Below are 12,546 nucleotides of genomic sequence, written 5' to 3'. Positions count from 1 at the left end.
TTTTGTAATCTGGAGAGAATACTTTTTAAGGCTTATGAAGTATCATTAAAAAAGAGAAAAAAAGCCCACACCTTATACCCAAACGACCATGTGTGAGTGTTCATCCCACTGGAGTTTGTCCGGTCCTGGACAGGAGCAGGCGTGGCGTGCGGGTGCCGGAGGGCGTCTGAACCCGTGTTGGTGCTGGGTGGTCGGGAGGCGGCAGGTGAGCAGCCCAGCCCCACGCGGTGCTGGGCTCACAGGCTGCCGAGGCTATACAGTGGGAATAATGCGGCTGATGCACGAGGAACCTTCATGAAGGGGAGAAGGAGCGTGGCTGGGGGTGGGGATGTGGACGGGTGCTCAGCATGGTGCTTCTCAGTCACAGGCCCAGCCTGTGAGCCTCCGGGGTCCAGAGGGAACTAGAACCATCCAGAATCATCTAACTCGGCCGACCCAACCTGCTGGTTACCCAGATGGCTCCGCTCTGCGTCCTCAGGATCATTGTTCTTTGTATTTCAAGCAGCAAAAGCAAAACCACACTTGCACTCTGCAGGTTTCACAAGCACTGACTGTAATTTTTATACATGGAACATTTGGTGAAGTTTTTAACCCACTCATAGGAAATGATGGGGAGACTTGATGGTACCATTGCAGGGGTTTTCTTACTAGAGTTATTTTGTGCAGAGTTCAGAGAACCATACCTTTTCCTGCAGTCTCGTCTGAGAATATGAAGGAAATTTGTAGCAGCTGGCATAATCTGTGGAAAAGGTTTATAACGGCACTATTTTAACAAGTAGGAAAAAAATTTCAGACAGAGATTGCAATAGATGTGCTTTAATCCACCAAATCTCCCATCTTTCTTGTAACACCCGTGAACTTCCTAAGTGAGCGTTATTTCAGGTTGGGACAAAACAACGCTGAGTAAAGCACAAAGCAGCGCACACGCCTTCTCTCCACCTCAGATGCCGGGACCATCACGGCCGAGTGCAGCAGGCAGTCTTGTTCCAAATGGGGTTGTTTCAAAGGGGAGAAGGATCACTGAGGATTAAAACAAGTGTATGCTACCTTCAAGGTCAATGGGAACTGGTAGAACTATTGGAAATCAATCAAGGTGTGGCTAAGGCTAGTTTAGGATTCATTCAAAGGACGAGTCTTATTTCTCCTCCGTTTCACCCCATTATGGGGTTCCAGGCCTGGAGGAACGTGTGCTGTCCTCTGGGTTTCATCCTAGAGCCAGGTTCTCTCTATGGCTGAGTTGAGCTTACATTTCAGAAGGAAGCATATTAAATATTCTGGAAGGGTAGAGTATTTGTGGAAAAACAAACATTTCCAAAGTGCGGATATCTGCTCCTAAAATAGCACAAACCTCTGCTGAGCCCCCAGCCCTTGTGCTGGGCCCACCCCCTCCTGTCTCTCCAGGCCCTGAGTGGGCCTCCCGTCCCCCTGGCCCTAAGAACAGACTTCGTTTCTCCCGGACCAGGAGAAAAGAACCTGTCTGACATTCCCCTAGAATGTATTCCTACTCTGCCTTTATAAAGAAAAGACTTAAAAGAGCAACACAGCATATATTGAAAATGTACCTTGAAAATGTCTTTATCTATCAAAATGTTAAGTCATCCTTAAATCTGAAGGGATGGGAGGGGCAGGCTGTGTGTGTGTGCAGATAACCCCTTAGAGCCATCCACATCCTTAAGATCATTCTGGTGGACAGACATTTATTTCATCCATCCATTCAGCAGTGAGTGGGACAAAGAAATTACTAATTCATACAAGAATGTCATTCTCCGTGCGTAATCGCGGTTACCTTTAGGAACTGAGAATGCCACGCATGGAAAAGCCAGCAGCAACTTCCTAAGTAACGAGCAATGTGCTCACGAAGGAGAAATTGATTCTGCTGATTGCAATGAAATTAGATTAATTTAAAACAGAAAACAACTTAGAGACCTTGAGTGATTTAAATTTCCGGGACAATTTCCCAGGGATTTGGTATTTGTAAGCCTCCAGTATAAAAATTAGCTTTGATCTAATAGCTTATTTTACTGATGGATGTACTTGCAAAACGTATTGTTCCTGCGTATAGTAATCCTCAGCTTCCCTGGCCTGCCGCGTTTGCCTTCAAAGGGAAAAGATTTGCTTCCAAAACTGCCCCTTGTTGTAGTGATTCTGCCTTCACCCAGTAGCTGCGTTCTGACAGCATGGCAAGGGGAAGAAAAATAGCCGCGGACATGGATGCCATGCCCTTCGGGCACGCTTAGCAATATTAGTGAAGACAGCTGAATTTAAAAATAGACTTCCGTTTTACTAATTGACGTATCTTGAGGCTTTCCATCAACTCAGTGCCTCCCAAGCACTGGATCTTTTTCTTCCGCTCAGGAGAAAGCCTGGCAGCAAATGCCAGTCCGTGTGCCGCCTGCCAAGTCTCAGGTAGACAGTGTGCCGATCCGACCTCATCTCCATTCACTCTGGGATCCAGGGGTGGCTTGAATATTTATCCTCCTAATGTTGACTTGGTTTTACTCCTTCAGGTCTTAAGCTATCCTTGGATGGGATCCAAATCGGATCAAGTTTGCCATTTCTTAGAAATCAGTGGCCATTCTTCTAAGGAGCCTTTTTTCATTAAGGACTCACTTCCTGGGGTGGACCCTTCCTTGCAGAAGAGTTTTCTGAGGAATCTGAGGTCTCGTCCGGACGTGAACTGCCAAGAATCGTGTTCTCCCTGGTCTCCTGCCTTCAGAGCAGTGTGGCAAGTGCCAGGGAAGCACCCCTTGGATCTGAAAGCAGCCCTTGGGCAGGGACTCATGTTGTCTTGTAAAGCAGAATAACATCCTCTAGTCACTGCTGTCTGAAAGCATTCTAGATGCCAGTGATAAATCTGAAAATAACTGTATTTGAGAATACTCGTGAGTGCTCTGGGCAGGGCTCCTGGCCTGGCACGGTCCGCAGTCGCTGGGGAGTCTGCCCAGGGGCAGGCCACGAGCTGAGCGCCAGCGGCACTGGGCACGCCTGGGCACCGAGCATGAAGGGGAGCCTACGGTGGGCTGGATCAGTGCCCTCCACGTCCACTTCTGCAGCCACCTCATCACTGAAGAAGAGGTGCTGATTTCTCAAAGGATGCTCCCAACGAAGAGAGTCATCTGTGGCGCCCAGCAATGCCCACCCCTGACTCTGGGTAACTACATGGCGCCGCAGCAGCGTCTCCTACCAGCGATTAGTCAAGAGCGCCAGGCCTGGATCCAGGCTTTGCCTTTTTCCAGTTCTGTGGCCATGGGCAACTTACCTCTTGTGTCCCCTGAAAAAGGAGGGTAAGACACCTGCTCACGGGATGTCTAGTGAGGCCCAGTGGGAATAACACATGTGCTAGCACTTAGTAGAACGTGTTCAGGCTGCATTGAAAAAAGTCCTGAACTGCGACTGTTTTAACAATTGTAGAATATATTGGCCAGATTGACCCCCAAGCTAAAGGACTATTCTTAGTCCTTGACTAAGAGCTAAGTGCTTACGCATAGTCAATATTCAGCGAGCCTGTACTGAAGAAGGTATGAATAAAGGCATTCCTTCTCCAAGAATCATGCAGCTTACCTCTCTCAGACCCTTTGCGTACGGCTGCTTCCCCACCGCCCGCCTGTGAGGGTTCAGGGCATTAGTATCTGCGTTTTACAGGTGTGGGACCATGGCCCAGGCTGCAGAGTGACTGTCTAAGGACCGAAGTGACCCAAGCAGGAGGTGCGGCTCCTCCAGGGAACCAGGCAGGGAGAAGCCGTGTCTCCCCCGTCACCCGCACTCCCCATCCTCAGACCCCCCTCCCGCTCCCTTGTCGGTGTGGTGTCCTCCTAACACAGTGTCCCTGTATGTTCATGGAAGAGAATCAAAAAGAAATGGAAAGTCCCTCCCACCCTGCCATTCTCCTGTCTCCCCCTAAACGAAGACAAGACAGCAACTGGTCAAATCGGCGAGGATCTCACAAACATCCTGGATATCGGGGTACAAAGACATGGAAGCCTGGTGCCTACATTGGAGGAGTTCCCAATGTCATTTAAGAGTTAATAGGTATTATGGCAAGTAAAATGCTGGCATAGAAAACTTATGCAGGTTTGTAGGCTCAGGTCCTGAGAATTGAAATTCACTGAGATTCTGGGCCCTCAAGTCAGCATTTTAACAGGCCACATTCCTAAAAAACCCTGACCGCTGACCAAAATCTGTGCTTTACTATGAAGAATTTAAGATCCACAGATCTTAAAGTGATTCACCCGGTGCTCTGCAGTGGGCCAGGGATGGAGGAACTGGAGCAACGCTGACCCTCTGTGGACTTGCCAATCGGGTGGCACTCCAGCGTCAGGGTCCCATGAGGTCCCACCTAACGGGGGTCAGGTCTGAGCTCCGTCTCGCAGGAGCTCTCTGGCTCTTCTCCTCTCAAATGTATGGAACACAGAACACACAGATGCGCTCTTGCTTAACACTGGAGCAACTGACGCACACAGATTGACACTGCAGACTCCCAGCTTTCGAAGCCTCAGCCTGGGCTCTGGATGGCCGACAAGCACAATGTCTGAGGCTCCTTCTGCCTCCCGGGGGGCCTTACACATACGAAGCCCTATTTATTACCTTTAAATTTTTTTTTTGGTATCATTAATCTACAATTACATGAGGAACATTATGTTTACTAGACTCCCCCCCATCACCAAGTCCCCCCCCACATACCCCATTACAGTCACTGTCCATCAGCGTAGTAAGATGCTATACTCACTACCTGTCTTCTCTGTGTTGTACAGCCCTCCCCGTGCCCCCCCCTACATTATATCCGCTAATAGTGATGCCCCTTTATTTTCCCCCTTATCCCTCCCTTCCCACCCCTCCTCCCCAGTCCCTTTCCCTTTGGTAACTGTTAGTCCATTCTTGGGTTCTGTGAGTCTGCTGCTGTTTTGTTCCTTCAGTTTTTGCTTTGTTCTTATACTTGACAAATGAGTGAAATCATTTGGTACTTGTCTTTCTCTGCCTGGCTTATTTCACTGAGCATAATACCCTCTAGCTCCATCCATGTTGTTGCAAATGGTGGGATTGGTTTCCTTCTTATGGCTGAATAATACTCCACTGTGTATATGTACCACATCTTCTTTATCCATTCACCTACTGATGGACACTTAGGTTGCTTCCATTTCTTGGCTATTGTAAATAGTGCTGCAGTAAAATAGAGGTGCATCTGTCTTTTTCAAACTGGGCTGCTGCACTCTTAGGGTAAATTCCTAGGAGTGGAATTCCTGGGTCAAATGGTATTTCTATTTTGAGTTTTTTTGAGAAACCTCCATACTGCTTTCCACATGGTTGAACTAATTTACATTCCCACCAGCAGTGTAGGAGGGTTCCCCTTTCTCCACATCCTCGCCAGCATTTGTTGTTGTTTGTCTTGTTGTTTTGTTGTTGTTTACAGGTGTGGGACCAAAGATAATAACCATTATTATCTTTAATTTTTAAAGATATTATCTTTAATTTTTAAAATGTAGTCTCAAATCTGTCATCTGCTTCCCACTTCCAGGAGGTGGCTCTGTAGCAAGAGCCCTCCACAGCTGTCTCTGGTGTCCCAAGGACCCTGTCCCGGTCCCTGTGTATGCAGGACATGCCCCCAGAGACAAGCTGTTGATCCCACAAAAAAGGAAAAACTAAAAAAGCCAAATTATCTGAAATCCCCCATTGCTGAATATCCTTCTAACCATCTCTCTCCCAAATGCTGAAATTCTGCACTTTTGAATCCTGAAGTCTTAAATTTACATTTGGAATTCATGTTGTGTGTAGCAATTTTTCATTCATTCTCACTACTGTGTGTTATTTTGTTGTCTCAACACACCCCGGGGTCTCCATTTCTGTTGATGGACAGTTGGGTTATTTCCGGATTTGGGCTATTATAGATGTTGGTACAGTTAACATTCTTGTGTGTGCCCTTTTGTGCTCATAGGTACACATTTCCTTCAGGATTACATAGAAGTTGAACTTGTAGGGGGGTGTATGGTCAGCTTTTTAGGGTGGGTTCCCCATTGACCATCCCACCCCCACAGTGTGTAAGAGCTCCAAGGCTTCTGTAGCTTCACCAGCACTTCATGCTGTCAGTCTTTTAAATTTTGGGTAGGTGTATAGTGGTCTCTCATGGACTATTGGGTCTAAATATGAAAAGTAAAATGACATCGCTTCCAGAAAATAACAGGAGACTCTACTCAGCCTTGGGCTGGGCAAAGATTTCTAACAGGACCGTAAAGAAAAGAGCAATTGTACTACATTAACATCAAGAACATTTTGTCATTTAAAAACACAATTAGGACAGTGGGAAGGGAAATCACGGAGTGGGAGAAGTTATTCATAACACAGCCAACAGGAGACTTCTATCCAATATATCCAAACATATTAAAAATTATAGATCAAGTTTTTTTAAACAGTCAGACAGCCCACTTGGTCAGGCACTTCCCAACAGATTTCCCAATGGCCAGTAAGTTTATGGAAGTGGCTCAACTAATGTGATTGAGGAGAAGCACACTGAAACCATGAGAGCCCCTTTCTTCATGGGCAGGAGCTGTCAGGAAGCCGGATCCTCTGCACGTGCACAGGTCAGGTGTCCTGCACAGCCCAGGACGGTTGCGCACACTGAGGCTCGGTGTCAGGACGCTTCCACAGAGACAGCAGCTTTGGGACTCCTTCAGCACGGGTCACATGTTTTGGAGACTCTTGGCTTGAGTACCTGGCTTAGGCAAACAAGCAGCAGCAATTCTTGGTTTGAGGATCTGAGGATCTCAGCTGTGGGTTTCTCCTAATCTGCTCAGGACATTTCCCTCTGAGGGGCTTTAGGGGGGCCCGCTGTCCATCCTGGCCTCCCGCTTTGTCTGCCGCGCAACTCCGAGCTCGTCCTTGCAGAGGGATTGTTCTGCTCATCACCCCGAATGCCTGGCGTTTCTCAGCACCTGCCTTCTGAGAAGCTCCCAGTCATCTGCTGGTCCTGCTGGTAAAGTGACCACTTCTGGTCAGCTAAGCTCTCCGCTAAATTATTTCTGTGCTAAGAGGCAGTTCTTAAGACACATCCCAGAGACCTGAAGCACCTTTCGAAGCAGGCTGTGTGCCACCTGGAGCCCCGGGAGGAAAGTGCCCCTCATCCCGGCACTACGGGGCTGTCCGGGAGGGATAGCGCTCTCTGTAAGCATGGAGTGTGGTCATCCAGGTGGGCTAGCGCCCCTGCAGGTGCAGCCACACACCGCGATGCCGCTCCCCCCAGGCAGAGGGAAACTGAGGCAGGACTAAGCCCAGGCCAGCAGAGCAAGCCAGAAGCAGAGAAGAGGGGAGTGCGTTTTGTCTTGGGGGGCTGGTGGAGCAAAGCAGATGGGGAGAAACCTGGAGCCCAGAGGAAGTTAGGGAGTCACTATTTTTCCATTTGCAGCAAGGGATCCCTTGGCTACCTTCCCAAATGTGTCTCCCAAGCAGCCCACCATTCAGACAAGCCCCGTGAGGACACAGTCCCGGGCACTCTCCTGGGGCTCCCATCCCTTCCCTAGGCCTGCAGGGAGGTGGGGATGGGTGCCCGGAGCTGCACTGCCTCCTCTCAGCATCTGGCCCCACTGGCCAAGGCCCTTGGCACGTTGTGTTGGCCGCAGCGGAGTCCACCAGGGTGAGTGACTCCAAGTGGAATGAAGGGCTGAAACGGGCATGGGTGGGAAGGCGCTCTTCCAGCAAGGGTCATCCCTCTGGTTGAAATGCCTGCAGGAGGTCCCCAGGGACTCCCACCCGAGCAGTCGGAGACAGAACAGAGCCGACGACGGTGGCAGGGACTAGCCAGCCCCGGAGTCTGGGTGAGGGAGGTTGGTTGGGTGCGGGACCCTCGGCCGAGAGGGTTGGGCCTGGGGTCCAGGGTCACAGAGGACATATCTTGTCTCTGTTCACAACCCTGATGTCTCATATACTTGAACATGAGAACAGGCCGGGGTCCCGTGTCCAGGATGGAGGAGGTGTGGGTGCTGGACAGGCTTCACTGGGGACACGGAGGGGCCAGGAAGGGAGGGAGTGTTCCCATGACAAACAAAGCGGTGTCCCTCAGCACACAGGCCTCCCCACTGTGTGCCGGGGGCCGAGAAGCTCCGGCCATGTGGGGCTTGAGAGCACACCCCTCCCTGCCACCCTACTTCCCACCTTGCCTGATATCTCCTGGGAAGCGGCCAGGGGTGGCTCCAGCTTGCTGAGTCGCCTGGGGAGCACCTGTCAGACCCCACAGAGCCCCGGAAGCGGCCGCTGCTGGGAAAGGATCTGGGAAGGGGCACCTCAGACGAGCTCCGCCCACGGAGCCTGCTCTGTCTCTCTGCCCTTGGAGACTGAGGTCACTGGCCAAGCCTACAACTGAATCAATCTTGTCATTTATTGTCCCCACTCTACAGGGAGCAGTCAGCTGGGGCAAGAACTGCACCCCCCCCCCAGCATTCCAGGCAGCTTGGCTGTGGCCCCAGTTTACTGAGGCACTGGGGCAGCAGCACCCCAGGTGGACGATTGGGTGGGTCCCACCGGGTCACAGCTCCTCCCCACCCCTCGGAGGGATGGCCTTTGCCTAGCTCCCTCCACCAGGGTTCACCAGCCAGCCCCCTCCCTCCCAGGGCCAGGAGAACTATGTTTCCCCGGGATCCCTAGCTGTCATCAACCAGAAACTTCCATTGCCCTGGAGCAGGAAAAGCCACCCCAGTCAGCTAAAGAAGAGGTGAGGCCTAGGGACTTTGCCTGGGACCTGCCCACCCCACTGGAAAGGCCTGGCTCTGATGCAAAACCCCCAGACTCCAGGCCTCCTTCCTCCACGTGGGCCTGTGCTGGTATGTCTGCACGGTCGCCTGCTAGCAAGCTGGGCGGGGACTGGCCAGACCCGCACCGACACCCAACGCACAGCTCCGAGCTGCCGGCCCGCTCCTGGGACAGGGTCTTAGACCTCCAGCTGAGGGCTGAGGCTGAGGCTGGGGGTGGACAGTCCTCCTGGCTTCCCTGGACCATGTGGCAGCCTGCCTTCCTCCCTAACCAGGAGGCGAACAGAGACGCCAAGCTGAGCTGCATCCGGGAATGTCCTGGGCTCTTGGACGTGGGTGGTGACAACAGAATCCTAGAAGTCGGGACAGGCCTGGGGAAACTGCCACCACAGCCCTACCCCGTGGACTTCCAGCAGCACTTGGGGGTACCCCACTTTCTGCAGGGGCCTGGGCTCCTCTCTGCCCCAGCTCCGTCATCTGGAGCAGCTCTGCCGTGACAAGCACTGCAGGCACCTGATGCCCAGCCCCGCGGCCCAGGGCTCGGTCACACCCGAGGCCCCCGCCACCGATGTCAGGCACACCAAGGGCGCACAGCCCAGCACTCCGTCTCCTGTAGCATTGCAAATGGCAGAATCCCTAAAGGAATGCCAGTGGGGAAAGGACACTGAGGTTCCATGGCGGTGATGAGCGCCCACCCTCAGGTGCGCTGAAACCCGGGCCTTTCGGCAGAGGCCCTCGTGGGTGTGACAGACCCTGCGTCCAGCTCCCTCTCCGGCCTGACCTGCCAGATTTACAAAAGCCAAGGCCCCGGGTCTCCCGCCCGCGCTCTTGGATGACTGTTTATCAGCATGGGAGTAGGGGTCGGGCCCGGTCTGCCCAGGACACCCCACATGCCTGGCACCCAACTCCACTTCCCCTGCCTCCCCGAGTCCATGCCAGCTTTAATTACTGGAACATTCCTTACTCCAAGAGGGTGGGAATTGAGCCTTCCAGCAATACTTTATTCCAACTCCAAACTTCTCCAAAGTCAAGCTAAGCCTGGGGAACACGCCTTCTGCTTGCTGCCTTGGGGAGCCCCATCTTCCTTCCCAGAACTGGTGTGAGCAGATGGATTCCGTGCTTTTCATGGTCTGAGCGAGCGTCCTTGCCATGGCTGACGCAGTTCTCATCAGCGTACTGGAAATCCCTGCTCTCTAGGCCAGATTGCTCTTCCCACCCAGCCACAGCTCCTGACCACGAGCAACCCCTTGCTGCTGCCCCCAGACTGTACCCTCAGCTCAGCCACTCTCGTCTGGCCTGTTTCAGGGCCAGGAGCAGGGCTGCTTTCTTGCCATGGGGCTGCTTGTCCGGCATCTGGTCTGGCATGGGCATCACTGGATACAACACCCTCTGCCCACCACCGAGGGCGCCCTCATTCTGCCGCACAGACACCATGTTGGCCTTTTTCTCCCCAAGGTCTTGCACGCTCAGAGCACCAAAGCCACACGTGACCTGCTCACCAGGAAGATTGTGCAAAGTGACCCTCCCTCCCAGGCTCCCAAGTCAGCCATCCTGACAAACCTGGTATGGCGTTCGGCATGCTGGACACACCGGCCCTGGGACCTCCCTGGGTCTTGAGGCAGCTCACCCCTGTTCTAATTGCCAGAAATTCCCCCTCTGCTATAAATTATCCATTTCCCGAAACACCTCTACTGACCCTAGTCACCCCCTCAGGCGCTGCACGAGTCCTACAGCTGCCTTCCCAGGAGAGCTGTTCAGAAAGGGTCACTTCCCCCCATTCTTCCTCCCCTGTTGGGGTTTGATTCCTTTTGCCGCATGGGTTTGCATCTCTGCTTGACCCATCCCTCTATCCCTGAGGCCAGAAACTGGGGATACGAGCCAGGGATTAATGGCACAGGGTAAGCTTCTGAAAGCCACGGGGGCCACGGGGAGGCCTGGGCTTAACGATAATTTCCCTTCTCTGCCAAGGCCAGGCCTTCAGACCAAATGGGCTGGAGCAGGACAGCGCCGAGCCAGCAGGGGGACAGAGCAGCCACAGCCCAGATGGCCCCCATAGAGGAGAGAGCAAGTGTCCCCAGTCTGAGATGCCACGTGGCCGCTGATCTCTTCCCCTAGAGGGAAGAGAGGTGCTGCTGGGAGCTTCGGAGGAGGGAGTGGCCTCCCGCTGCTGCTTGGCTCCAAACCTCTCCCAGGTCTAGGGGGGAGCCTCTCCTTCTGTCCTCGCTGCGCGGCTTCTCATCAGCACTTAACACCCCTTCGTTGTGCCCTGCAGTGTGCCCAGCTCTTCACTGTGCCCCTTGCTGGAAAGTTTTAAGACTGTGTCTTCATTTCCTTACAGCAGAAGTCATACATACTCCTGGGGTTTGAATGCAACGATTATAGAAGTTTTTGCTAAAGGAAGAAGTCGTGGCGCTTCCTCTCTGCCCCCTCCACCAAACCACCGTTCAGTGGGAATCGGTCCAATCTAAATGACGCCGAAACCAAATGGCAATCAGAAAAGAAAGCTCATGTGCCTCTCACTGTTGGCTGGCAGGCCCCTGGGAAGCTGGTGTTCAGCTGTTTGCACAATTCGTGTGTTCAAGGCAAAGAGAGAATGTCCGGGTGTCGGGACCGTCTTTAGGCTGCAGGGTTGCTGAGACCCCCTTCACTGCCCTGCTAAGGCAGCCAGCAGCCTCCAGGGAGGCAAGCTGCTCTGTGGGGTCCCAAGGAGCTTGAAGGCAGATCCAGGACTCAGAACTGCCCCTCATGTGCCATCCTGTTGAATATTTTTATACAGCTGGGGAGGTACAGACGGGGCTGCCGATGGCCAGGTCCTTGGCAGCATTTGATAAGCTGACTGAACTTGGTGCCAAGGTGTCCCCCAGACAGCCCTGTGCATGCTGGGGAGAGGCGCAGACGGAGGCTCAGCCGCCTGCCGTCTGCAGCTGGAGGGGGCACCTCTGCCTCTCCGGGGATTACTGGGGGCTGATTCGGCAGGGGAGTTGAAATGCGGACTTCAAAACTCATTTTCCATCTCTGGAAAAGGAGGGAGAATTGGCCTTGATGGGAGACAGTTTTCAGAAGGGGGTAAAAATGCTGATTCTGAACCTGGCTGACAGGGCTCCGGTCCCAGTCCCACCACTTACTAGCTGGTAACTCTGGACCTCTCACCACCACAACTGTAAAATAGGCCTGCCATCAAGTCAGGTCGGTCGTGCTGGCACGTGGTAGGCACTTGGTAACCATTCAGGACTTACTAACTAAGGCTTCTATTACCAGACGGCAGCCGTGAAAATGCCACCACTTATCTGCCCACCAACTCAGTGACACCGGTACAACTGTCCCCTCTTTCATATTGGATATGGAAGCAGAGAGAGGATAGGTGACTCTCCCAAGGCCATTCATTCATTCATTGTTTTAATTCTGAGGGATTTTAAGTTTTATTATGAAAAATGTTGAGTACAGGGAAGTACAGTGAAGATTAGCATGTGCTCATGTACTTAACAGAGTAACTTTTTGCCACAGTTATTGAGTTTTTTAAGAGACAAAATGTTGAGATGAGACCTTCTTGTCCTCTCCCTTCCCCCTCAAGTCTCCCCCCCTTCCTGATACCAACTGCTCCTCAGAGGCTGGCAGCATCCCCCTCAGTCCTGTAGTGTTATTATGTACACTTACTTTATTTATGCTTTGTCTGCATGTAACATTTTTGAAGTGCTGCGATTGACATCATACCATACAATTCTGCTTTTCTGCCACCCGACATACTTTGAGTACTCCCCTTGTGGATGCACAGACAGCTAGTTCCTCCACGCTGGCTGCCGGGTGGCCTTCCCCC

The sequence above is a fragment of the Manis javanica genome, chromosome 17, assembly GCF_040802235.1.
Source record: "Manis javanica isolate MJ-LG chromosome 17, MJ_LKY, whole genome shotgun sequence".
Classification (NCBI taxonomy): Eukaryota; Metazoa; Chordata; class Mammalia; order Pholidota; family Manidae; genus Manis; species Manis javanica.
Note: the sequence above shows the minus strand (reverse complement) of the source record.